Source organism: Scyliorhinus torazame, chromosome 1, assembly GCF_047496885.1.
Source record: "Scyliorhinus torazame isolate Kashiwa2021f chromosome 1, sScyTor2.1, whole genome shotgun sequence".
NCBI lineage: Eukaryota > Metazoa > Chordata > Chondrichthyes > Carcharhiniformes > Scyliorhinidae > Scyliorhinus > Scyliorhinus torazame.
The window spans coordinates 99,120,583-99,143,303 of NC_092707.1; the positions used below are offsets into that span (position 1 = coordinate 99,120,583).

The 22,721-nt window shown below is 46.1% G+C and overlaps 19 non-coding genes across 19 annotated transcripts; all 19 read right to left on the reverse strand.

Moving 5' to 3' along the window:
* Window positions 1–302: 302 nt before the first annotated feature.
* Window positions 303–398, reverse strand: trnaq-uug (transfer RNA glutamine (anticodon UUG)). The gene is given in 2 exon segments: window positions 303–348; window positions 361–398. It is a non-coding gene; the product is annotated as a tRNA-Gln (tRNA).
* A 794-nt stretch (window positions 399–1,192) lies between these two features.
* trnal-caa (transfer RNA leucine (anticodon CAA)) lies at window positions 1,193–1,311 on the reverse strand. Its single transcript has 2 exons — window positions 1,274–1,311; window positions 1,193–1,238 (listed from the first exon to the last, which is right to left on the reverse strand). It is a non-coding gene; the product is annotated as a tRNA-Leu (tRNA).
* An 882-nt stretch (window positions 1,312–2,193) lies between these two features.
* On the reverse strand, window positions 2,194–2,299 carry trnal-uaa (transfer RNA leucine (anticodon UAA)). The gene is made up of 2 exons: window positions 2,262–2,299; window positions 2,194–2,239 (listed from the first exon to the last, which is right to left on the reverse strand). It is a non-coding gene; the product is annotated as a tRNA-Leu (tRNA).
* Window positions 2,300–3,108: 809 nt separating this feature from the next.
* trnal-caa (transfer RNA leucine (anticodon CAA)) lies at window positions 3,109–3,227 on the reverse strand. Its single transcript has 2 exons — window positions 3,190–3,227; window positions 3,109–3,154 (listed from the first exon to the last, which is right to left on the reverse strand). It is a non-coding gene; the product is annotated as a tRNA-Leu (tRNA).
* Window positions 3,228–4,104: 877 nt separating this feature from the next.
* On the reverse strand, window positions 4,105–4,210 carry trnal-uaa (transfer RNA leucine (anticodon UAA)). The gene is made up of 2 exons: window positions 4,173–4,210; window positions 4,105–4,150 (listed from the first exon to the last, which is right to left on the reverse strand). It is a non-coding gene; the product is annotated as a tRNA-Leu (tRNA).
* Window positions 4,211–5,004: 794 nt separating this feature from the next.
* On the reverse strand, window positions 5,005–5,123 carry trnal-caa (transfer RNA leucine (anticodon CAA)). The gene is made up of 2 exons: window positions 5,086–5,123; window positions 5,005–5,050 (listed from the first exon to the last, which is right to left on the reverse strand). It is a non-coding gene; the product is annotated as a tRNA-Leu (tRNA).
* Window positions 5,124–6,005: 882 nt separating this feature from the next.
* On the reverse strand, window positions 6,006–6,111 carry trnal-uaa (transfer RNA leucine (anticodon UAA)). Its single transcript has 2 exons — window positions 6,074–6,111; window positions 6,006–6,051 (listed from the first exon to the last, which is right to left on the reverse strand). It is a non-coding gene; the product is annotated as a tRNA-Leu (tRNA).
* An 809-nt stretch (window positions 6,112–6,920) lies between these two features.
* trnal-caa (transfer RNA leucine (anticodon CAA)) lies at window positions 6,921–7,039 on the reverse strand. Its single transcript has 2 exons — window positions 7,002–7,039; window positions 6,921–6,966 (listed from the first exon to the last, which is right to left on the reverse strand). It is a non-coding gene; the product is annotated as a tRNA-Leu (tRNA).
* Window positions 7,040–7,916: 877 nt separating this feature from the next.
* trnal-uaa (transfer RNA leucine (anticodon UAA)) lies at window positions 7,917–8,022 on the reverse strand. The gene is made up of 2 exons: window positions 7,985–8,022; window positions 7,917–7,962 (listed from the first exon to the last, which is right to left on the reverse strand). It is a non-coding gene; the product is annotated as a tRNA-Leu (tRNA).
* A 1,150-nt stretch (window positions 8,023–9,172) lies between these two features.
* Window positions 9,173–9,291, reverse strand: trnal-caa (transfer RNA leucine (anticodon CAA)). Its single transcript has 2 exons — window positions 9,254–9,291; window positions 9,173–9,218 (listed from the first exon to the last, which is right to left on the reverse strand). It is a non-coding gene; the product is annotated as a tRNA-Leu (tRNA).
* Window positions 9,292–11,083: 1,792 nt separating this feature from the next.
* trnal-uaa (transfer RNA leucine (anticodon UAA)) lies at window positions 11,084–11,202 on the reverse strand. The gene is made up of 2 exons: window positions 11,165–11,202; window positions 11,084–11,129 (listed from the first exon to the last, which is right to left on the reverse strand). It is a non-coding gene; the product is annotated as a tRNA-Leu (tRNA).
* A 1,777-nt stretch (window positions 11,203–12,979) lies between these two features.
* On the reverse strand, window positions 12,980–13,098 carry trnal-caa (transfer RNA leucine (anticodon CAA)). The gene is made up of 2 exons: window positions 13,061–13,098; window positions 12,980–13,025 (listed from the first exon to the last, which is right to left on the reverse strand). It is a non-coding gene; the product is annotated as a tRNA-Leu (tRNA).
* Window positions 13,099–13,980: 882 nt separating this feature from the next.
* On the reverse strand, window positions 13,981–14,099 carry trnal-caa (transfer RNA leucine (anticodon CAA)). Its single transcript has 2 exons — window positions 14,062–14,099; window positions 13,981–14,026 (listed from the first exon to the last, which is right to left on the reverse strand). It is a non-coding gene; the product is annotated as a tRNA-Leu (tRNA).
* Window positions 14,100–14,976: 877 nt separating this feature from the next.
* trnal-uaa (transfer RNA leucine (anticodon UAA)) lies at window positions 14,977–15,082 on the reverse strand. The gene is made up of 2 exons: window positions 15,045–15,082; window positions 14,977–15,022 (listed from the first exon to the last, which is right to left on the reverse strand). It is a non-coding gene; the product is annotated as a tRNA-Leu (tRNA).
* Window positions 15,083–15,881: 799 nt separating this feature from the next.
* Window positions 15,882–16,000, reverse strand: trnal-caa (transfer RNA leucine (anticodon CAA)). The gene is made up of 2 exons: window positions 15,963–16,000; window positions 15,882–15,927 (listed from the first exon to the last, which is right to left on the reverse strand). It is a non-coding gene; the product is annotated as a tRNA-Leu (tRNA).
* An 882-nt stretch (window positions 16,001–16,882) lies between these two features.
* trnal-uaa (transfer RNA leucine (anticodon UAA)) lies at window positions 16,883–16,988 on the reverse strand. Its single transcript has 2 exons — window positions 16,951–16,988; window positions 16,883–16,928 (listed from the first exon to the last, which is right to left on the reverse strand). It is a non-coding gene; the product is annotated as a tRNA-Leu (tRNA).
* An 809-nt stretch (window positions 16,989–17,797) lies between these two features.
* trnal-caa (transfer RNA leucine (anticodon CAA)) lies at window positions 17,798–17,916 on the reverse strand. The gene is made up of 2 exons: window positions 17,879–17,916; window positions 17,798–17,843 (listed from the first exon to the last, which is right to left on the reverse strand). It is a non-coding gene; the product is annotated as a tRNA-Leu (tRNA).
* Window positions 17,917–18,798: 882 nt separating this feature from the next.
* trnal-uaa (transfer RNA leucine (anticodon UAA)) lies at window positions 18,799–18,905 on the reverse strand. The gene is made up of 2 exons: window positions 18,867–18,905; window positions 18,799–18,844 (listed from the first exon to the last, which is right to left on the reverse strand). It is a non-coding gene; the product is annotated as a tRNA-Leu (tRNA).
* Window positions 18,906–19,699: 794 nt separating this feature from the next.
* Window positions 19,700–19,818, reverse strand: trnal-caa (transfer RNA leucine (anticodon CAA)). Its single transcript has 2 exons — window positions 19,781–19,818; window positions 19,700–19,745 (listed from the first exon to the last, which is right to left on the reverse strand). It is a non-coding gene; the product is annotated as a tRNA-Leu (tRNA).
* Window positions 19,819–22,721: the final 2,903 nt, after the last annotated feature.

Below are 22,721 nucleotides of genomic sequence, written 5' to 3' on the forward strand. Positions count from 1 at the left end.
GGCAGTTGAATTCAGTTGTGTTTGTTCACAAGATGTCGCATTCTTGGACACTGTTGGCCCGTTGCTGAGAAGCAGCAGTGTGCGCAATGGGATTGAAAGGTAGATTGGTGGAAAACAATAAGGAATGCAAGGTGGGAACAATGTTCTTTGCTGCCTGTGTAATGTAATCTGCATGTTTGAGCGCAGCAGTGTGATTGGGTGCATAATGTTTGAGAGAGGAATGTTAGTTTTCAATCTTTGTATGTGAATGATACGGTTTGCATTGTTGATTTGCAAATAACGTTGAAGTCGGAAAAGGTGAATGTCAGGAGTGGGATTTGAACCCACGACCCTTGAAAGGGACCAGAAATCATCACGTCCTCAAAGCCTGGCGCCTTTGACCACTCGGCCAGCCTGACAACTTTTTTGTGCAGCTGCTGTTTTCCACTGTGTGCTACGTATTCTGCATTCTAGCTGGCCTGGAGCACACCCAATCCATTTTTGCACAAACAACCACAACCATTAATTCAGCGCAACGGATTGAAGTGGCGGTGTCGATCATTCTCCTTTGCTGCACCGCAAACAATCTTCAGCCACACACCTTTCTTTGATTCCCAAGACATTAACGTGTTATATCTGCAAAGCCCGCTCGTCACACAATGAACAGCATTTCTTCATCCTGGACATTGAAAGAGGTGAACATGCACCCGTGGCCGGTGGCATTGATCGAACCATTTCTACCTGATATTCCCAACCTTCAAAGGCATCAATTCTGGATAATCTGTGCCTGTGATAAGTGAATCTATTGAAATGTCAGCATCTCTGGTGTCCTTGCAAAGAATTGCCAAGTTAGGCATGAATTTAGTTGTCATTGTTCACATTCTTGGATATTGTTGGTCCATTGCATCTGTTGGTCCATTGCAGCATGGTGCGCAATGGGATAGAAAGGTGGAGTGGTAGAAAGCAAAGTGGAATGCTGCAGCGAGGTGGGAACAATGCTTTGCTAAGTGCGTTGCCTGTGAAATGTAATCTGCATGTTGGATTGGAGCATGCGATTGTGTGCATGATATTCGAGAGAGGCATGTTAGGTTTCAAGTTGTGTTGTTTTTATTTGTAAATAAATGAAGTGGTAAAAGGTGGCAAATGTCAATGACAGCAGCGTGTTGCGGAGATTGTGAGGCTGGCGGTGGCATATTGGTGCTGAAAAGGACAATGTCAGGAGTGGGATTTGAACCCACGCCCCTAGAAAGGGACCAGAAATCACCAGGCTTAAACGAGGCAAGGAAACACACTCCTTGAGTCTGGCGCCTTAGACCACTCGGCCATCCTGACAAGTTGCTGCTGTGTCCACAGCTTTTGCACTGTGTGCTGCTTATTCTGTACTCGAACTGGCCTGGAGCACACCCATTTCATTTGTGCACAATCAGGCCACAACCATCAATACATCACACCTGTTTCAACAGGCAGTGGCAAACATTCACCCTTCCCGCACCATAAACAATTTTCAGGCACGCTGCATCTGTACGCCAAGAACATTTTACATCATTTTCAAAAACATCTCACTCACTTTTCCATCGACAGCTTCAACAAACCCAAGCAACGCAGCTGCCATCCAAAACACACCACAATCCAAACATCTTTCCCAATTCACATTTTACACTCTCATTCCCAGACCTTTCTTTCATTCTCAACACATTCACGCGAGACATCTGTGAAGCCTGCTCCCCACACAATGAACAGCATGTCCTCATCTTGTCGGGTGTAAACTGTGGCTAGTGGCATTCGTCTGAATATTTTGCCTTGAAAGTCCCAACATTCATGGGCCACAATTCTGGCTAATCTGTGCCTCTGATATGGGAGTGACTTGAAATGTCAGCATCTCTGGCTACCTTGCAAGGAATCGCCAAAGTAAGGCAGTTGAATTCAGTTGTGTTTGTTCACAAGATGTCGCATTCTTGGACATTGTTGGCCCGTTGCTGAGAAGCAGCAGTTTGCGCAATGTGATTGAAAGGTAGATTGGTGGAAAGCAATAAGGAATGCAAGGTGGGAACAATGTTCTTTGCTGCCTGTGTAATGTAATCTGCATGTTTGAGCGCAGCAGTGTGATTGGGTGCATAATGTTTGAGAGAGGCATGTTAGTTTTCAATCTTTGTATGTGAATGATACGGTTTGCATTGTTGATTTGCAAATAACGTTGTAGTCGGAAAAGGTGAATGTCAGGAGTGGGATTTGAACCCACGACCCTTGAAAGGGACCAGAAATCATCACGTCCTCAACGGCTGCTTAAGTCTGGCGCCTTAGACCGCTCGGCCATCCTGACAAATTATTTGTGCAGCTGCTGTTTTCCCCTGTGTGCTACGTATTCTGCATTCTAGCTGGCCTGGAGCACACCCAATCCATTTTTGCACAAACAACCACAACCATTAATTCAGCGCAACGGATTGAAGTGGCGGTGTCGATCATTCTCCTTTGCTGCACCGCAAACAATCTTCAGCCACACACCTTTCTTTGATTCCCAAGACATTAACGTGTTATATCTGCAAAGCCCGCTCGTCACACAATGAACAGCATTTCTTCATCCTGGACATTGAAAGAGGTGAACATGAACCCGTGGCCGGTGGCATTGATCGAACCATTTCCACCTGATATTCCCAACCTTCAAAGGCATCAATTCTGGATAATCTGTGCCTGTGATAAGTGAATCTCTTGAAATCTCCAGAGTGCATCTCTGGTGTCCTTGCAAAGAATTGCCAAGTTAGGCATGAATTTAGTTGTCATTGTTCACAAGATGTCACATTCTTGGACATTGTTGATCCATTGCATCTGTTGGTCCATTGCAGCATGGTGCGCAATGGGATAGAAAGGTGGAGTGGTTGAAAGCAATGTGGAATGCTGCAGCGAGGTGGGAACAATGCTTTGCTAAGTGCGCTGCCTGTGAAATGTAATCTGCATGTTGGATTGGAGCATGCGATTGTGTGCATGATATTTGAGAGAGGCATGTTAGGTTTCAAGTTGTGTTGTTTTTATTTGTAAATAAATGAAGTGGTAAAAGGTGGCAAATGTCAATGACAGCAGGGTGTTGCGGAGATTGTGAGGCTGGCGGTGGCATATTGGTGCTGAAAAGGACAACGTCAGGAGTGGTATTTGAACCCACGCCCCTAGAAAGGGACCAGAAATCACCAGGCTTAAACGAGGCAAGGAAACACACTCCTTGAGTCTGGCGCCTTAGACCACTCGGCCATCCTGACAAGTTGCTGCTGTGTCCACAGCTTTTGCACTGTGTGCTGCTTATTCTGTACTCGAACTGGCCTGGAGCACACCCATTTCATTTGTGCACAATCAGGCCACAACCATCAATACATCACACCTGTTTCAACAGGCAGTGGCAAACATTCACCTTTCCCGCACCATATTTTCAGGCACGCTGCATCTGTACGCCAAGAACATTTTACATCATTTTCAAAAACATCTCACTCACTTTTCCATCGACAGCTTCAACAAACCCAAGCAACGCAGCTGCCATCCAAAACACACCACAATCCAAACATCTTTCCCAATTCACATTTTACACTCTCATTCCCAGACCTTTCTTTCATTCTCAACACATTCACGCGAGACATCTGTGAAGCCTGCTCCCCACACAATGAACAGCATGTCCTCATCTTGCCGGGTGTAAACTGTGGCTAGTGGCATTCGTCTGAATATTTTGCCTTGAAAGTCCCAACATTCATGGGCCACAATTCTGGCTAATCTGTGCCTCTGATATGGGAGTGACTTGAAATGTCAGCATCTCTGGCTACCTTGCAAGGAATCGCCAAAGTAAGGCAGTTGAATTCAGTTGTGTTTGTTCACAAGATGTCGCATTCTTGGACACTGTTGGCCCGTTGCTGAGAAGCAGCAGTGTGCGCAATGAGATTGAAAGGTAGATTGGTGGAAAGCAATAAGGAATGCAAGGTGGGAACAATGTTCTTTGCTGCCTGTGTAATGTAATCTGCATGTTTGAGCGCAGCAGTGTGATTGGGTGCATAATGTTTGAGAGAGGCATGTTAGTTTTCAATCTTTGTATGTGAATGATACGGTTTGCATTGTTGATTTGCAAATAACGTTGAAGTCGGAAAAGGTGAATGTCAGGAGTGGGATTTGAACCCACGACCCTTGAAAGAGACCAGAAATCATCAAGTCCTCAACGGTTGCTTAAGTCTGGCGCCTTTGACCACTCGGCCAGCCTGACAACTTTTTTGTGCAGCTGCTGTTTTCCACTGTGTGCTACGTATTCTGCATTCTAGCTGGCCTGGAGCACACCCAATCCATTTTTGCACAAACAACCACAACCATTAATTCAGCGCAACGGATTGAAGTGGCGGTGTCGATCATTCTCCTTTGCTGCACCGCAAACAATCTTCAGCCACACACCTTTCTTTGATTCCCAAGACATTAACGTGTTATATCTGCAAAGCCCGCTCGTCACACAATGAACAGCATTTCTTCATCCTGGACATTGAAAGAGGTGAACATGCACCCGTGGCCGGTGGCATTGATCGAACCATGTCCACCTGATATTCCCAACCTTCAAAGGCATCAATTCTGGATAATCTGTGCCTGTGATAAGTGAATCTATTGAAATGTCAGCATCTCTGGTGTCCTTGCAAAGAATTGCCAAGTTAGGCATGAATTTAGTTGTCATTGTTCACATTCTTGGATATTGTTGGTCCATTGCATCTGTTGGTCCATTGCAGCATGGTGCGCAATGGGATAGAAAGGTGGAGTGGTTGAAAGCAATGTGGAATGCTGCAGCGAGGTGGGAACAATGCTTTGCTAAGTGCGCTGCCTGTGAAATGTAATCTGCATGTTGGATTGGAGCATGCGATTGTGTGCATGATATTTGAGAGAGGCATGTTAGGTTTCAAGTTGTGTTGTTTTTATTTGTAAATAAATGAAGTGGTAAAAGGTGGCAAATGTCAATGACAGCAGGGTGTTGCGGAGATTGTGAGGCTGGCGGTGGCATATTGGTGCTGAAAAGGACAATGTCAGGAGTGGGATTTGAACCCACGCCCCTAGAAAGGGACCAGAAATCACCAGGCTTAAACGAGGCAAGGAAACACACTCCTTGAGTCTGGCGCTTTAGACCACTCGGCCATCCTGACAAGTTGCTGCTGTGTCCACAGCTTTTGCACTGTGTGCTGCTTATTCTGTACTCGAACTGGCCTGGAGCACACCCATTTCATTTGTGCACAATCAGGCCACAACCATCAATACATCACACCTGTTTCAACAGGCAGTGGCAAACATTCACCCTTCCCGCACCATAAACAATTTTCAGGCACGCTGCATCTGTACGCCAAGAACATTTTACATCATTTTCAAAAACATCTCACTCACTTTTCCATCGACAGCTTCAACAAACCCAAGCAACGCAGCTGCCATCCAAAACACACCACAATCCAAACATCTTTCCCAATTCACATTTTACACTCTCATTCCCAGACCTTTCTTTCATTCTCAACACATTCACGCGAGACATCTGTGAAGCCTGCTCCCCACACAATGAACAGCATGTCCTCATCTTGTCGGGTGTAAACTGTGGCTAGTGGCATTCGTCTGAATATTTTGCATTGAAAGTCCCAACATTCATGGGCCACAATTCTGGCTAATCTGTGCCTCTGATATGGGAGTGACTTGAAATGTCAGCATCTCTGGCTACCTTGCAAGGAATCGCCAAAGTAAGGCAGTTGAATTCAGTTGTGTTTGTTCACAAGATGTCGCATTCTTGGACATTGTTGGCCCGTTGCTGAGAAGCAGCAGTTTGCGCAATGTGATTGAAAGGTAGATTGGTGGAAAGCAATAAGGAATGCAAGGTGGGAACAATGTTCTTTGCTGCCTGTGTAATGTAATCTGCATGTTTGAGCGCAGCAGTGTGATTGGGTGCATAATGTTTGAGAGAGGCATGTTAGTTTTCAATCTTTGTATGTGAATGATACGGTTTGCATTGTTGATTTGCAAATAACGTTGTAGTCGGAAAAGGTGAATGTCAGGAGTGGGATTTGAACCCGCGACCCTTGAAAGGGACCAGAAATCATCACGTCCTCAACGGCTGCTTAAGTCTGGCGCCTTAGACCGCTCGGCCATCCTGACAAATTATTTGTGCAGCTGCTGTTTTCCCCTGTGTGCTACGTATTCTGCATTCTAGCTGGCCTGGAGCACACCCAATCCATTTTTGCACAAACAACCACAACCATTAATTCAGCGCAACGGATTGAAGTGGCGGTGTCGATCATTCTCCTTTGCTGCACCGCAAACAATCTTCAGCCACACACCTTTCTTTGATTCCCAAGACATTAACGTGTTATATCTGCAAAGCCCGCTCGTCACACAATGAACAGCATTTCTTCATCCTGGACATTGAAAGAGGTGAACATGAACCCGTGGCCGGTGGCATTGATCGAACCATTTCCACCTGATATTCCCAACCTTCAAAGGCATCAATTCTGGATAATCTGTGCCTGTGATAAGTGAATCTCTTGAAATCTCCAGAGTGCATCTCTGGTGTCCTTGCAAAGAATTGCCAAGTTAGGCATGAATTTAGTTGTCATTGTTCACAAGATGTCACATTCTTGGACATTGTTGATCCATTGCATCTGTTGGTCCATTGCAGCATGGTGCGCAATGGGATAGAAAGGTGGAGTGGTTGAAAGCAATGTGGAATGCTGCAGCGAGGTGGGAACAATGCTTTGCTAAGTGCGCTGCCTGTGAAATGTAATCTGCATGTTGGATTGGAGCATGCGATTGTGTGCATGATATTTGAGAGAGGCATGTTAGGTTTCAAGTTGTGTTGTTTTTATTTGTAAATAAATGAAGTGGTAAAAGGTGGCAAATGTCAATGACAGCAGGGTGTTGCGGAGATTGTGAGGCTGGCGGTGGCATATTGGTGCTGAAAAGGACAATGTCAGGAGTGGGATTTGAACCCACGCCCCTAGAAAGGGACCAGAAATCACCAGGCTTAAACGAGGCAAGGAAACACACTCCTTGAGTCTGGCGCCTTAGACCACTTGGCCATCCTGACAAGTTGCTGCTGTGTCCACAGCTTTTGCACTGTGTGCTGCTTATTCTGTACTCGAACTGGCCTGGAGCACACCCATTTCATTTGTGCACAATCAGGCCACAACCATCAATACATCACACCTGTTTCAACAGGCAGTGGCAAACATTCACCTTTCCCGCACCATATTTTCAGGCACGCTGCATCTGTACGCCAAGAACATTTTACATCATTTTCAAAAACATCTCACTCACTTTTCCATCGACAGCTTCAACAAACCCAAGCAACGCAGCTGCCATCCAAAACACACCACAATCCAAACATCTTTCCCAATTCACATTTTACACTCTCATTCCCAGACCTTTCTTTCATTCTCAACACATTCACGCGAGACATCTGTGAAGCCTGCTCCCCACACAATGAACAGCATGTCCTCATCTTGCCGGGTGTAAACTGTGGCTAGTGGCATTCGTCTGAATATTTTGCCTTGAAAGTCCCAACATTCATGGGCCACAATTCTGGCTAATCTGTGCCTCTGATATGGGAGTGACTTGAAATGTCAGCATCTCTGGCTACCTTGCAAGGAATCGCCAAAGTAAGGCAGTTGAATTCAGTTGTGTTTGTTCACAAGATGTCGCATTCTTGGACACTGTTGGCCCGTTGCTGAGAAGCAGCAGTGTGCGCAATGAGATTGAAAGGTAGATTGGTGGAAAGCAATAAGGAATGCAAGGTGGGAACAATGTTCTTTGCTGCCTGTGTAATGTAATCTGCATGTTTGAGCGCAGCAGTGTGATTGGGTGCATAATGTTTGAGAGAGGCATGTTAGTTTTCAATCTTTGTATGTGAATGATACGGTTTGCATTGTTGATTTGCAAATAACGTTGTAGTCGGAAAAGGTGAATGTCAGGAGTGGGATTTGAACCCACGACCCTTGAAAGGGACCAGAAATCATCACGTCCTCAACGGCTGCTTAAGTCTGGCGCCTTAGACCACTCGGCCATCCTGACAACTTATTTGTGCAGCTGCTGTTTTCCCCTGTGTGCTACGTATTCTGCATTCTAGCTGGCCTGGAGCACACCCAATCCATTTTTGCACAAACAACCACAACCATTAATTCAGCGCAACGGATTGAAGTGGCGGTGTCGATCATTCTCCTTTGCTGCACCGCAAACAATCTTCAGCCACACACCTTTCTTTGATTCCCAAGACATTAACGTGTTATATCTGCAAAGCCCGCTCGTCACACAATGAACAGCATTTCTTCATCCTGGACATTGAAAGAGGTGGACATGAACCCGTAGCCGGTGGCATTGATCGAACCATTTCCACCTGATATTCCCAACCTTCAAAGGCATCAATTCTGGATAATCTGTGCCTGTGATAAGTGAATCTCTTGAAATCTCCAGAGTGCATCTCTGGTGTCCTTGCAAAGAATTGCCAAGTTAGGCATGAATTTAGTTGTCTGTACGCCAAGAACATTTTACATCATTTTCAAAAACATCTCACTCCCTTTTCCATCGACAGCTTCAACAAACCCAAGCAACGCAGCTGCCATCCAAAACACACCACAATCCAAACATCTTTCCCAATTCACATTTTACACTCTCATTCCCAGACCTTTCTTTCATTCTCAACACATTCACGCGAGACATCTGTGAAGCCTGCTCCCCACACAATGAACAGCATGTCCTCATCTTGCCGGGTGTAAACTGTGGCTAGTGGCATTCGTCTGAATATTTTGCCTTGAAAGTCCCAACATTCATGGGCCACAATTCTGGCTAATCTGTGCCTCTGATATGGGAGTGACTTGAAATGTCAGCATCTCTGGCTACCTTGCAAGGAATCGCCAAAGTAAGGCAGTTGAATTCAGTTGTGTTTGTTCACAAGATGTCGCATTCTTGGACCCTGTTGGCCCGTTGCTGAGAAGCAGCAGTGTGCGCAATGGGATTGAAAGGTAGATTGGTGGAAAGCAATAAGGAATGCAAGGTGGGAACAATGTTCTTTGCTGCCTGTGTAATGTAATCTGCATGTTTGAGCGCAGCAGTGTGATTGGGTGCAGAATGTTTGAGAGAGGAATGTTAGTTTTCAATCTTTGTATGTGAATGATACGGTTTGCATTGTTGATTTGCAAATAACGTTGAAGTCGGAAAAGGTGAATGTCAGGCGAGGGATTTGAACCCACGCCCCTAGAAAGGCACCAGAAATCACCAGGCTTAAACGAGGCAAGGAAACACACTCCTTGAGTCTGGCGCCTTAGACCACTCGGCCATCCTGACATGTTGCTGCTGTGTCCACAGCTTTTGCACTGTGTGCTGCTTATTCTGTACTCGAACTGGCCTGGAACACACCCATTTCATTTGTGCACAATCAGGCCACAACCATCAATACATCACACCTGTTTCAACAGGCAGTGGCAAACATTCACCTTTCCCGCACCATATTTTCAGGCACGCTGCATCTGTACGCCAAGAACATTTTACATCATTTTCAAAAACATCTCACTCACTTTTCCATCGACAGCTTCAACAAACCCAAGCAACGCAGCTGCCATCCAAAACACACCACAATCCAAACATCTTTCCCAATTCACATTTTACACTCTCATTCCCAGACCTTTCTTTCATTCTCAACACATTCACGCGAGACATCTGTGAAGCCTGCTCCCCACACAATGAACAGCATGTCCTCATCTTGCCGGGTGTAAACTGTGGCTAGTGGCATTCGTCTGAATATTTTGCCTTGAAAGTCCCAACATTCATGGGCCACAATTCTGGCTAATCTGTGCCTCTGATATGGGAGTGACTTGAAATGTCAGCATCTCTGGCTACCTTGCAAGGAATCGCCAAAGTAAGGCAGTTGAATTCAGTTGTGTTTGTTCACAAGATGTCGCATTCTTGGACACTGTTGGCCCGTTGCTGAGAAGCAGCAGTGTGCGCAATGGGATTGAAAGGTAGATTGGTGGAAAGCAATAAGGAATGCAAGGTGGGAACAATGTTCTTTGCTGCCTGTGTAATGTAATCTGCATGTTTGAGCGCAGCAGTGTGATTGGGTGCATAATGTTTGAGAGAGGCATGTTAGTTTTCAATCTTTGTATGTGAATGATACGGTTTGCATTGTTGATTTGCAAATAACGTTGTAGTCGGAAAAGGTGAATATCAGGTGTGGGATTTGAACCCACGACCCTTGAAAGGGACCAGAAATCATCACGTCCTCAACGGCTGCTTAAGTCTGGCGCCTTAGACTACTTGGCCATCCTGACAACTTATTTGTGCAGCTGCTGTTTTCCCCTGTGTGCTACGTATTCTGCATTCTAGCTGGCCTGGAGCACACCCAATCCATTTTTGCACAAACAACCACAACCATTAATTCAGCGCAACGGATTGAAGTGGCGGTGTCGATCATTCTCCTTTGCTGCACCGCAAACAATCTTCAGCCACACACCTTTCTTTGATTCCCAAGACATTAACGTGTTATATCTGCAAAGCCCGCTCGTCACACAATGAACAGCATTTCTTCATCCTGGACATTGAAAGAGGTGAACATGAACCCGTGGCCGGTGGCATTGATCGAACCATTTCCACCTGATATTCCCAACCTTCAAAGGCATCAATTCTGGATAATCTGTGCCTGTGATAAGTGAATCTCTTGAAATCTCCAGAGTGCATCTCTGGTGTCCTTGCAAAGAATTGCCAAGTTAGGCATGAATTTAGTTGTCATTGTTCACAAGATGTCACATTCTTGGACATTGTTGATCCATTGCATCTGTTGGTCCATTGCAGCATGGTGCGCAATGGGATAGAAAGGTGGAGTGGTTGAAAGCAATGTGGAATGCTGCAGCGAGGTGGGAACAATGCTTTGCTAAGTGCGCTGCCTGTGAAATGTAATCTGCATGTTGGATTGGAGCATGCGATTGTGTGCATGATATTTGAGAGAGGCATGTTAGGTTTCAAGTTGTGTTGTTTTTATTTGTAAATAAATGAAGTGGTAAAAGGTGGCAAATGTCAATGACAGCAGGGTGTTGCGGAGATTGTGAGGCTGGCGGTGGCATATTGGTGCTGAAAAGGACAATGTCAGGAGTGGGATTTGAACCCACGCCCCTAGAAAGGGACCAGAAATCACCAGGCTTAAACGAGGCAAGGAAACACACTCCTTAAGTCTGGCGCCTTAGACCACTCGGCCATCCTGACAAGTTGCTGCTGTGTCCACAGCTTTTGCACTGTGTGCTGCTTATTCTGTACTCGAACTGGCCTGGAGCACACCCATTTCATTTGTGCACAATCAGGCCACAACCATCAATACATCACACCTGTTTCAACAGGCAGTGGCAAACATTCACCTTTCCCGCACCATATTTTCAGGCACGCTGCATCTGTACGCCAAGAACATTTTACATCATTTTCAAAAACATCTCACTCACTTTTCCATCGACAGCTTCAACAAACCCAAGCAACGCAGCTGCCATCCAAAACACACCACAATCCAAACATCTTTCCCAATTCACATTTTACACTCTCATTCCCAGACCTTTCTTTCATTCTCAACACATTCACGCGAGACATCTGTGAAGCCTGCTCCCCACACAATGAACAGCATGTCCTCATCTTGCCGGGTGTAAACTGTGGCTAGTGGCATTCGTCTGAATATTTTGCCTTGAAAGTCCCAACATTCATGGGCCACAATTCTGGCTAATCTGTGCCTCTGATATGGGAGTGACTTGAAATGTCAGCATCTCTGGCTACCTTGCAAGGAATCGCCAAAGTAAGGCAGTTGAATTCAGTTGTGTTTGTTCACAAGATGTCGCATTCTTGGACACTGTTGGCCCGTTGCTGAGAAGCAGCAGTGTGCGCAATGAGATTGAAAGGTAGATTGGTGGAAAGCAATAAGGAATGCAAGGTGGGAACAATGTTCTTTGCTGCCTGTGTAATGTAATCTGCATGTTTGAGCGCAACAGTGTGATTGGGTGCATAATGTTTGAGAGAGGCATGTTAGTTTTCAATCTTTGTATGTGAATGATACGGTTTGCATTGTTGATTTGCAAATAACGTTGGAGTCGGAAAAGGTGAATGTCAGGAGTGGGATTTGAACCCACCACCCTTGAAAGGGACCAGAAATCATCAAGTCCTCAACGGTTGCTTAAGTCTGGTGCCTTTGACCACTTGGCCAGCCCGACAACTTTTTTGTGCAGCTGCTGTTTTCCACTGTGTGCTACGTATTCTGCATTCTAGCTGGCCTGGAGCACACCCAATCCATTTTTGCACAAACAACCACAACCATTAATTCAGCGCAACGGATTGAAGTGGCGGTGTCGATCATTCTCCTTTGCTGCCCCGCAAACAATCTTCAGCCACACACCTTTCTTTGATTCCCAAGACATTAACGTGTTATATCTGCAAAGCCCGCTCGTCACACAATGAACAGCATTTCTTCATCCTGGACATTGAAAGAGGTGAACATGCACCCGTGGCCGGTGGCATTGATCGAACCATTTCCACCTGATATTCCCAACCTTCAAAGGCATCAATTCTGGATAATCTGTGCCTGTGATAAGTGAATCTATTGAAATGTCAGCATCTCTGGTGTCCTTGCAAAGAATTGCCAAGTTAGGCATGAATTTAGTTGTCATTGTTCACATTCTTGGATATTGTTGGTCCATTGCATCTGTTGGTCCATTGCAGCATGGTGCGCAATGGGATAGAAAGGTGGAGTGGTAGAAAGCAAAGTGGAATGCTGCAGCGAGGTGGGAACAATGCTTTGCTAAGTGCGTTGCCTGTGAAATGTAATCTGCATGTTGGATTGGAGCATGCGATTGTGTGCATGATATTTGAGAGAGGCATGTTAGTTTTCAAGTTGTGTTGTTTTTATTTGTAAATAAATGAAGTGGTAAAAGGTGGCAAATGTCAATGACAGCAGGGTGTTGCGGAGATTGTGAGGCTGGCGGTGGCATATTGGTGCTGAAAAGGACAATGTCAGGAGTGGGATTTGAACCCACGCCCCTAGAAAGGGACCAGAAATCACCAGGCTTAAACTAGGCAAGGAAACACACTCCTTGAGTCTGGCGCCTTAGACCACTCGGCCATCCTGACAAGTTGCTGCTGTGTCCACAGCTTTTGCACTGTGTGCTGCTTATTCTGTACTCGAACTGGCCTGGAGCACACCCATTTCATTTGTGCACAATCAGGCCACAACCATCAATACATCACACCTGTTTCAACAGGCAGTGGCAAACATTCACCCTTCCCGCACCATAAACAATTTTCAGGCACGCTGCATCTGTACGCCAAGAACATTTTACATCATTTTCAAAAACATCTCACTCACTTTTCCATCGACAGCTTCAACAAACCCAAGCAACACAGCTGCCATCCAAAACACACCACAATCCAAACATCTTTCCCAATTCACATTTTACACTCTCATTCCCAGACCTTTCTTTCATTCTCAACACATTCACGCGAGACATCTGTGAAGCCTGCTCCCCACACAATGAACAGCATGTCCTCATCTTGTCGGGTGTAAACTGTGGCTAGTGGCATTCGTCTGAATATTTTGCATTGAAAGTCCCAACATTCATGGGCCACAATTCTGGCTAATCTGTGCCTCTGATATGGGAGTGACTTGAAATGTCAGCATCTCTGGCTACCTTGCAAGGAATCGCCAAAGTAAGGCAGTTGAATTCAGTTGTGTTTGTTCACAAGATGTCGCATTCTTGGACCCTGTTGGCCCGTTGCTGAGAAGCAGCAGTGTGCGCAATGGGATTGAAAGGTAGATTGGTGGAAAGCAATAAGGAATGCAAGGTGGGAACAATGTTCTTTGCTGCCTGTGTAATGTAATCTGCATGTTTGAGCGCAGCAGTGTGATTGGGTGCAGAATGTTTGAGAGAGGAATGTTAGTTTTCAATCTTTGTATGTGAATGATACGGTTTGCATTGTTGATTTGCAAATAACGTTGAAGTCGGAAAAGGTGAATGTCAGGAGAGGGATTTGAACCCACGCCCCTAGAAAGGCACCAGAAATCACCAGGCTTAAACGAGGCAAGGAAACACACTCCTTGAGTCTGGCGCCTTAGACCACTCGGCCATCCTGACAAATTGCTGCTGTGTCCACAGCTTTTGCACTGTGTGCTGCTTATTCTGTACTCGAACTGGCCTGGAGCACACCCATTTCATTTGTGCACAATCAGGCCACAACCATCAATACATCACACCTGTTTCAACAGGCAGTGGCAAACATTCACCTTTCCCGCACCATATTTTCAGGCACGCTGCATCTGTACGCCAAGAACATTTTACATCATTTTCAAAAACATCTCACTCACTTTTCCATCGACAGCTTCAACAAACCCAAGCAACGCAGCTGCCATCCAAAACACACCACAATCCAAACATCTTTCCCAATTCACATTTTACACTCTCATTCCCAGACCTTTCTTTCATTCTCAACACATTCACGCGAGACATCTGTGAAGCCTGCTCCCCACACAATGAACAGCATGTCCTCATCTTGCCGGGTGTAAACTGTGGCTAGTGGCATTCGTCTGAATATTTTGCCTTGAAAGTCCCAACATTCATGGGCCACAATTCTGGCTAATCTGTGCCTCTGATATGGGAGTGACTTGAAATGTCAGCATCTCTGGCTACCTTGCAAGGAATCGCCAAAGTAAGGCAGTTGAATTCAGTTGTGTTTGTTCACAAGATGTCGCATTCTTGGACACTGTTGGCCCGTTGCTGAGAAGCAGCAGTGTGCGCAATGGGATTGAAAGGTAGATTGGTGGAAAGCAATAAGGAATGCAAGGTGGGAACAATGTTCTTTGCTGCCTGTGTAATGTAATCTGCATGTTTGAGCGCAGCAGTGTGATTGGGTGCATAATGTTTGAGAGAGGCATGTTAGTTTTCAATCTTTGTATGTGAATGATACGGTTTGCATTGTTGATTTGCAAATAACGTTGAAGTCGGAAAAGGTGAATGTCAGGAGTGGGATTTGAACCCACGACCCTTGAAAGGGACCAGAAATCATCAAGTCCTCAACGGCTGCTTAAGTCTGGCGCCTTAGACCACTCGGCCATCCTGACAACTTATTTGTGCAGCTGCTGTTTTCCCCTGTGTGCTACGTATTCTGCATTCTAGCTGGCCTGGAGCACACCCAATCCATTTTTGCACAAACAACCACAACCATTAATTCAGCGCAACGGATTGAAGTGGCGGTGTCGATCATTCTCCTTTGCTGCACCGCAAACAATCTTCAGCCACACACCTTTCTTTGATTCCCAAGACATTAACGTGTTATATCTGCAAAGCCCGCTCGTCACACAATGAACAGCATTTCTTCATCCTGGACATTGAAAGAGGTGAACATGAACCCGTGGCCGGTGGCATTGATCGAACCATTTCCACCTGATATTCCCAACCTTCAAAGGCATCAATTCTGGATAATCTGTGCCTGTGATAAGTGAATCTCTTGAAATCTCCAGAGTGCATCTCTGGTGTCCTTGCAAAGAATTGCCAAGTTAGGCATGAATTTAGTTGTCATTGTTCACATTCTTGGATATTGTTGGTCCATTGCATCTGTTGGTCCATTGCAGCATGGTGCGCAATGGGATAGAAAGGTGGAGTGGTAGAAAGCAAAGTGGAATGCTGCAGCGAGGTGGGAACAATGCTTTGCTAAGTGCGTTGCCTGTGAAATGTAATCTGCATGTTGGATTGGAGCATGCGATTGTGTGCATGATATTTGAGAGAGGCATGTTAGGTTTCAAGTTGTGTTGTTTTTATTTGTAAATAAATGAAGTGGTAAAAGATGGCAAATGTCAATGACAGCAGGGTGTTGCGGAGATTGTGAGGCTGGCGGTGGCATATTGGTGCTGAAAAGGACAATGTCAGGAGTGGGATTTGAACCCACGCCCCTAGAAAGGGACCAGAAATCACCAGGCTTAAACGAGGCAAGGAAACACACTCCTTGACTCTGGCGCCTTAGACCACTCGGCCATCCTGACAAGTTGCTGCTGTGTCCACAGCTTTTGCACTGTGTGCTGCTTATTCTGTACTCGAACTGGCCTGGAGCACACCCATTTCATTTGTGCACAATCAGGCCACAACCATCAATACATCACACCTGTTTCAACAGGCAGTGGCAAACATTCACCCTTCCCGCACCATAAACAATTTTCAGGCACGCTGCATCTGTACTCCAAGAACATTTTACATCATTTTCAAAAACATCTCACTCACTTTTCCATCGACAGCTTCAACAAACCCAAGCAACGCAGCTGCCATCCAAAACACACCACAATCCAAACATCTTTCCCAATTCACATTTTACACTCTCATTCCCAGACCTTTCTTTCATTCTCAACACATTCACGCGATACATCTGTGAAGCCTGCTCCCCACCCAATGAACAGCATTTCCTCATCTTGCCGGTTGTAAACAGTGGCTAGTGGCATTCGTCTGAACATTTAGCCTTGAAAGTCCCAACATTCATGGGCCACAATTCTGGCTAATCTGTGCCTCTGATATGGGAGTGACTTGAAATGTCAGCATCTCTGGCTACCTTGCAAGGAATCGCCAAAGTAAGGCAGTTGAATTCAGTTGTGTTTGTTCACAAGATGTCGCATTCTTGGACACTGTTGGCCCGTTGCTGAGAAGCAGCAGTGTGCGCAATGGGATTGAAAGGTAGATTGGTGGAAAGCAATAAGGAATGCAAGGTGGGAACAATGTTCTTTGCTGCCTGTGTAATGTAATCTGCATGTTTGAGCGCAGCAGTGTGATTGGGTGCATAATGTTTGAGAGAGGCATGTTAGTTTTCAATCTTTGTATGTGAATGATACGGTTTGCATTGTTGATTTGCAAATAACGTTGTAGTCGGAAAAGGTGAATGTCAGGAGTGGGATTTGAACCCACGACCCTTGAAAGGGACCAGAAATCATCACGTCCTCAACGGCTGCTTAAGTCTGGCGCCTTAGACCACTCGGCCATCCTGACAACTTATTTGTGCAGCTGCTGTTTTCCCCTGTGTGCTACGTATTCTGCATTCTAGCTGGCCTGGAGCACACCCAATCCATTTTTGCACAAACAACCACAACCATTAATTCAGCGCAACGGATTGAAGTGGCGGTGTCGATCATTCTCCTTTGCTGCACCGCAAACAATCTTCAGCCACACACCTTTCTTTGATTCCCAAGACATTAACGTGTTATATCTGCAAAGCCCGCTCGTCACACAATGAACAGCATTTCTTCATCCTGGACATTGAAAGAGGTGAACATGAACCCGTGGCCGGTGGCATTGATCGAACCATTTCCACCTGATATTCCCAACCTTCAAAGGCATCAATTCTGGATAATCTGTGCCTGTGATAAGTGAATCTCTTGAAATCTCCAGAGTGCATCTCTGGTGTCCTTGCAAAGAATTGCCAAGTTAGGCATGAATTTAGTTGTCATTGTTCACAAGATGTCACATTCTTGGACATTGTTGATCCATTGCATCTGTTGATCCATTGCAGCATGGTGCGCAATGGGATAGAAAGGTGGAGTGGTTGAAAGCAATGTGGAATGCTGCAGCGAGGTGGGAACAATGCTTTGCTAAGTGCGCTGCCTGTGAAATGTAATCTGCATGTTGGATTGGAGCATGCGATTGTGTGCATGATATTTGAGAGAGGCATGTTAGGTTTCAAGTTGTGTTGTTTTTATTTGTAAATAAATGAAGTGGTAAAAGGTGGCAAATGTCAATGACAGCAGGGTGTTGCGGAGATTGTGAGGCTGGCGGTGGCATATTGGTGCTGAAAAGGACAATGTCAGGAGTGGGATTTGAACCCACGCCCCTAGAAAGGGACCAGAAATCACCAGGCTTAAACGAGGCAAGGAAACACACTCCTTGAGTATGGCGCCTTAGACCACTCGGCCATCCTGACAAGTTGCTGCTGTGTCTACAGCTTTTTCACTGTGTGCTGCTTATTCTGTACTCGAACTGGCCTGGAGCACACCCATTTCATTTGTGCACAATCAGGCCACAACCATCAAAACATCACACCTGTTTCAACAGGCAGTGGCAAACATTCACCCTTCCCGCACCATAAACAATTTTCAGGCACGCTGCATCTGTACGCCAAGAACATTTTACATCATTTTCAAAAACATCTCACTCACTTTTCCATCGACAGCTTCAACAAACCCAAGCAACGCAGCTGCCATCCAAAACACACCACAATCCAAACATCTTTCCCAATTCACATTTTACACTCTCATTCCCAGACCTTTCTTTCATTCTCAACACATTCACGCGAGACATCTGTGAAGCCTGCTCCCCACACAATGAACAGCATGTCCTCATCTTGCCGGGTGTAAACTGTGGCTAGTGGCATTCGTCTGAATATTTTGCCTTGAAAGTCCCAACATTCATGGGCCACAATTCTGGCTAATCTGTGCCTCTGATATGGGAGTGACTTGAAATGTCAGCATCTCTGGCTACCTTGCAAGGAATCGCCAAAGTAAGGCAGTTGAATTCAGTTGTGTTTGTTCACAAGATGTCGCATTCTTGGACACTGTTGGCCCGTTGCTGAGAAGCAGCAGTGTGCGCAATGGGATTGAAAGGTAGATTGGTGGAAAGCAATAAGGAATGCAAGGTGGGAACAATGTTCTTTGCTGCCTGTGTAATGTAATCTGCATGTTTGAGCGCAGCAGTGTGATTGGGTGCATAATGTTTGAGAGAGGAATGTTAGTTTTCAATCTTTGTATGTGAATGATACGGTTTGCATTGTTGATTTGCAAATAACGTTAAAGTCGGAAAAGGTGAATGTCAGGAGTGGGATTTGAACCCACGACCCTTGAAAGGGACCAGAAATCATCAAGTCCTCAACGGCTGCTTAAGTCTGGCGCCTATTGACCACTCGGCCAGCCTGACAACTTTTTTGTGCAGCTGCTGTTTTCCACTGTGTGCTACGTATTCTGCATTCTAGCTGGCCTGGAGCACACCCAATCCATTTTTGCACAAACAACCACAACCATTAATTCAGCGCAACAGATTGAAGTGGCGGTGTCGATCATTCTCCTTTGCTGCACCGCAAACAATCTTCAGCCACACACCTTTCTTTGATTCCCAAGACATTAACGTGTTATATCTGCAAAGCCCGCTCGTCACACAATGAACAGCATTTCTTCATCCTGGACATTGAAAGAGGTGAACATGCACCCGTGGCCGGTGGCATTGATCGAACCATTTCCACCTGATATTCCCAACCTTCAAAGGCATCAATTCTGGATAATCTGTGCCTGTGATAAGTGAATCTATTGAAATGTCAGCATCTCTGGTGTCCTTGCAAAGAATTGCCAAGTTAGGCATGAATTTAGTTGTCATTGTTCACATTCTTGGATATTGTTGGTCCATTGCATCTGTTGGTCCATTGCAGCATGGTGCGCAATGGGATAGAAAGGTGGAGTGGTAGAAAGCAAAGTGGAATGCTGCAGCGAGGTGGGAACAATGCTTTGCTAAGTGCGTTGCCTGTGAAATGTAATCTGCATGTTGGATTGGAGCATGCGATTGTGTGCATGATATTTGAGAGAGGCATGTTAGGTTTCAAGTTGTGTTGTTTTTATTTGTCAATAAATGAAGTGGTAAAAGGTGGCAAATGTCAATGACAGCAGGGTGTTGCGGAGATTGTGAGGCTGGCGGTGGCATATTGGTGCTGAAAAGGACAATGTCAGGAGTGGGATTTGAACCCACGCCCCTAGAAAGGGACCAGAAATCACCAGGCTTAAACTAGGCAAGGAAACACACTCCTTGAGTCTGGCGCCTTAGACCACTCGGCCATCCTGACAAGTTGCTGCTGTGTCCACAGCTTTTGCACTGTGTGCTGCTTATTCTGTACTCGAACTGGCCTGGAGCACACCCATTTCATTTGTGCACAATCAGGCCACAACCATCAATACATCACACCTGTTTCAACAGGCAGTGGCAAACATTCACCCTTCCCGCACCATAAACAATTTTCAGGCACGCTGCATCTGTACGCCAAGAACATTTTACATCATTTTCAAAAACATCTCACTCACTTTTCCATCGACAGCTTCAACAAACCCAAGCAACGCAGCTGCCATCCAAAACACACCACAATCCAAGCATCTTTCCCAATTCACATTTTACACTCTCATTCCCAGACCTTTCTTTCATTCTCAACACATTCACGCGATACATCTGTGAAGCCTGCTCCCCACACAATGAACAGCATGTCCTCATCTTGCCGGTTGTAAACTGTGGCTAGTGGCATTCGTCTGAATATTTAGCCTTGAAAGTCCCAACATTCATGGGCCACAATTCTGGCTAATCTGTGCCATGAGGTCATGTTACAGCTGTGCAAAACTCTGGTGCGGCTGCATTTGGAGTATTGCGTGCAATTCTGGTCGCCGCATTATAGGAAGGATGTGGAAGCATTGGAAAGGGTGCAGAGGAGATTTACCAGAATGTTGCGATTTCGGCGGCGGCGGTGCGCAGGGGCCTTCTGGGAGGTGAGTAGTGAATTTTAAAACTCTTACCTTTACAGGAGCAGCCCTTTGGATTTCGGCGGCAGCGGTGCGCAGGGGCCTTCTGGGAGGTGAGTAGTGAATTTAAAAACTCTTACCTTTACAGGAGCAGCCCTTTGGATTTCGGCGGCAGCGGTGCGCAGGGGCCTTCTAGGAGGTGAGTAGCGACTTTAAAACCACTTACCTTTACAGCAGCAGCCCTTTGGATTTCGGCGGCAGCGGTGCGCCGGGGCCCTCTGGGAGGTGAGTAGCAACTTTAAAACCACTTACCTTTACAGGAGCAGCCCTTTGGATTTCGGCGGCAGCGGTGTGCAGGGGCCTTCTGGGAGGTGAGTAGCGACTTTAAAACCACTTACCTTTACAGGAGCAGCCCTTTGGATTTCGGCGGCAGCGGTGCGCAGGGGCCTTCTGGGAGGTGAGTAGTGAATTTAAAAACTCTTACCTTTACAGGAGCAGCCCTTTGGATTTCGGCGGTAGCGATGCGCAGGGGCCTTCTGGGAGGTGAGTAGTGAATTTTAAAACTCTTACCTTTACATGAGCAGCCCTTTGGATTTCGGCAGCAGCGGTGCGCAGGGGCCTTCTGGGAGGTGAGTAGTGAATTTAAAAACCCTTACCTGGTCCCGTGTCTGTTCTTTTCTGTTTTATTTGTTTTTACATAAGGCGGGAACTGGAAGTTCGACCCGTGGACCACTGGGAAGTCCGTCCCCCCCCCCCCCCCCCCAACCAATAAATTCTGGTGGAGAGGAAACCCGAGACACTACACGAGTAGTGTCTCCCACCCGCCCTCCTCCTCTAACCTAATAATAAGACCCATTGGTGTGAGATAAGTGCCATATTATAGTATTATATTATTAGCATTGTGCAGGTCAAGGTTCGGAGGTGGAGGAGCAGTCTCTGTCAGCGAGAGAACCTGAGAACATCTAAGACACTCAGAAGGTAAGAAGGTAAGTAAGTGATTTTTGCTTATTTTTACTTTTATACCTTTTTTCAAATTGTGTGTGTCGGGGGGGAAACTGAAGTGACATCACAGAAAAGCTGTGGCTAGTATTTGGTAACTAATTAAACATAATAACTTAATTATAATTTAGAGGGATATCTAAGCCAGAGATCGGAGAGTACTATAGTTAGCTATCGCATTTCTATTAGAAATCTAGTGCTAGGAAACAGATAGTTGACAGTAACTTTGAATTTTTTTTTATAATATATTTTTTTAAAAAGACAAATTTTAATTTTAATTTTAATTAATTGATGCAATGTCATTTAGAGGGGTGCTGTGCTCTGACTGTGAGATGTGGCAGGTCCGGGAGGCTTCCAGCGTCCCGGATGGCTTCATCTGCAGAAAGTGCACCCAACTGGAGCTCCTCACAGACCGCATGGGTCGGTTGGAGCAGCAATTGGATGCACTTAGGAGCATGCAGGTGGCGGAAAGCATCATAGATCGCAGTTATGTAAATGTGGTCACACCCAAGGTGCAGGCAGAGAAATGGGTGACCACCAGAAAGAGCAGGCAGTCAGTGCAGGAATCCCCTGTGGTTGTCCCCCTCTCGAACAGATATACCCCTTTGGATACTGTCGGGGGGGATAGCCTATCAGGGGAAAACAGCAGCAGCCAGAGCAGTGGCACCACGGCTGGCTCTGATGTTCAGAAGGGAGGGTCAAAGCGCAGAAGAGTAATAGTAATAGGGGACTCTATAGTTAGGGGCACAGATAGGCGCTTCTGTGGACGTGAAAGAGACTCCAGGATGGTATGTTGCCTCCCTGGTGCCAGGGTCCAGGATGTCTCCGAACGGGTAGAGGGCAACCTGAAGGGGGAGGGCAAACAGGCAGAGGTCGTTGTACATATTGGTACTAACGACATAGGCAGGAAGGGGCATGAGGTCCTGCAGCAGGAGTTCAGGGAGCTAGGCAGAAAGTTAAAAGACAGGACCTCGAGGGTTGTAATCTCGGGATTACTCCCTGTGCCACGTGCCAGTGGGGCTAGAAATAGGAAGATAGAGCAGCTAAACACATGGCTAAACAGCTGGTGTAGGAGGGAGGGTTTCCATTATCTGGACCACTGGGAGCTCTTCCGGGGCAGGTGTGACCTGTATAAGAAGGACGGGTTGCATCTAAACCGGAGAGGCGTAAATATCCTGGCCGCGAGGTTTGCTAGTGTCACACGGGAGGGTTTAAACTAGTATGGCAGGGGGGTGGGCACGGG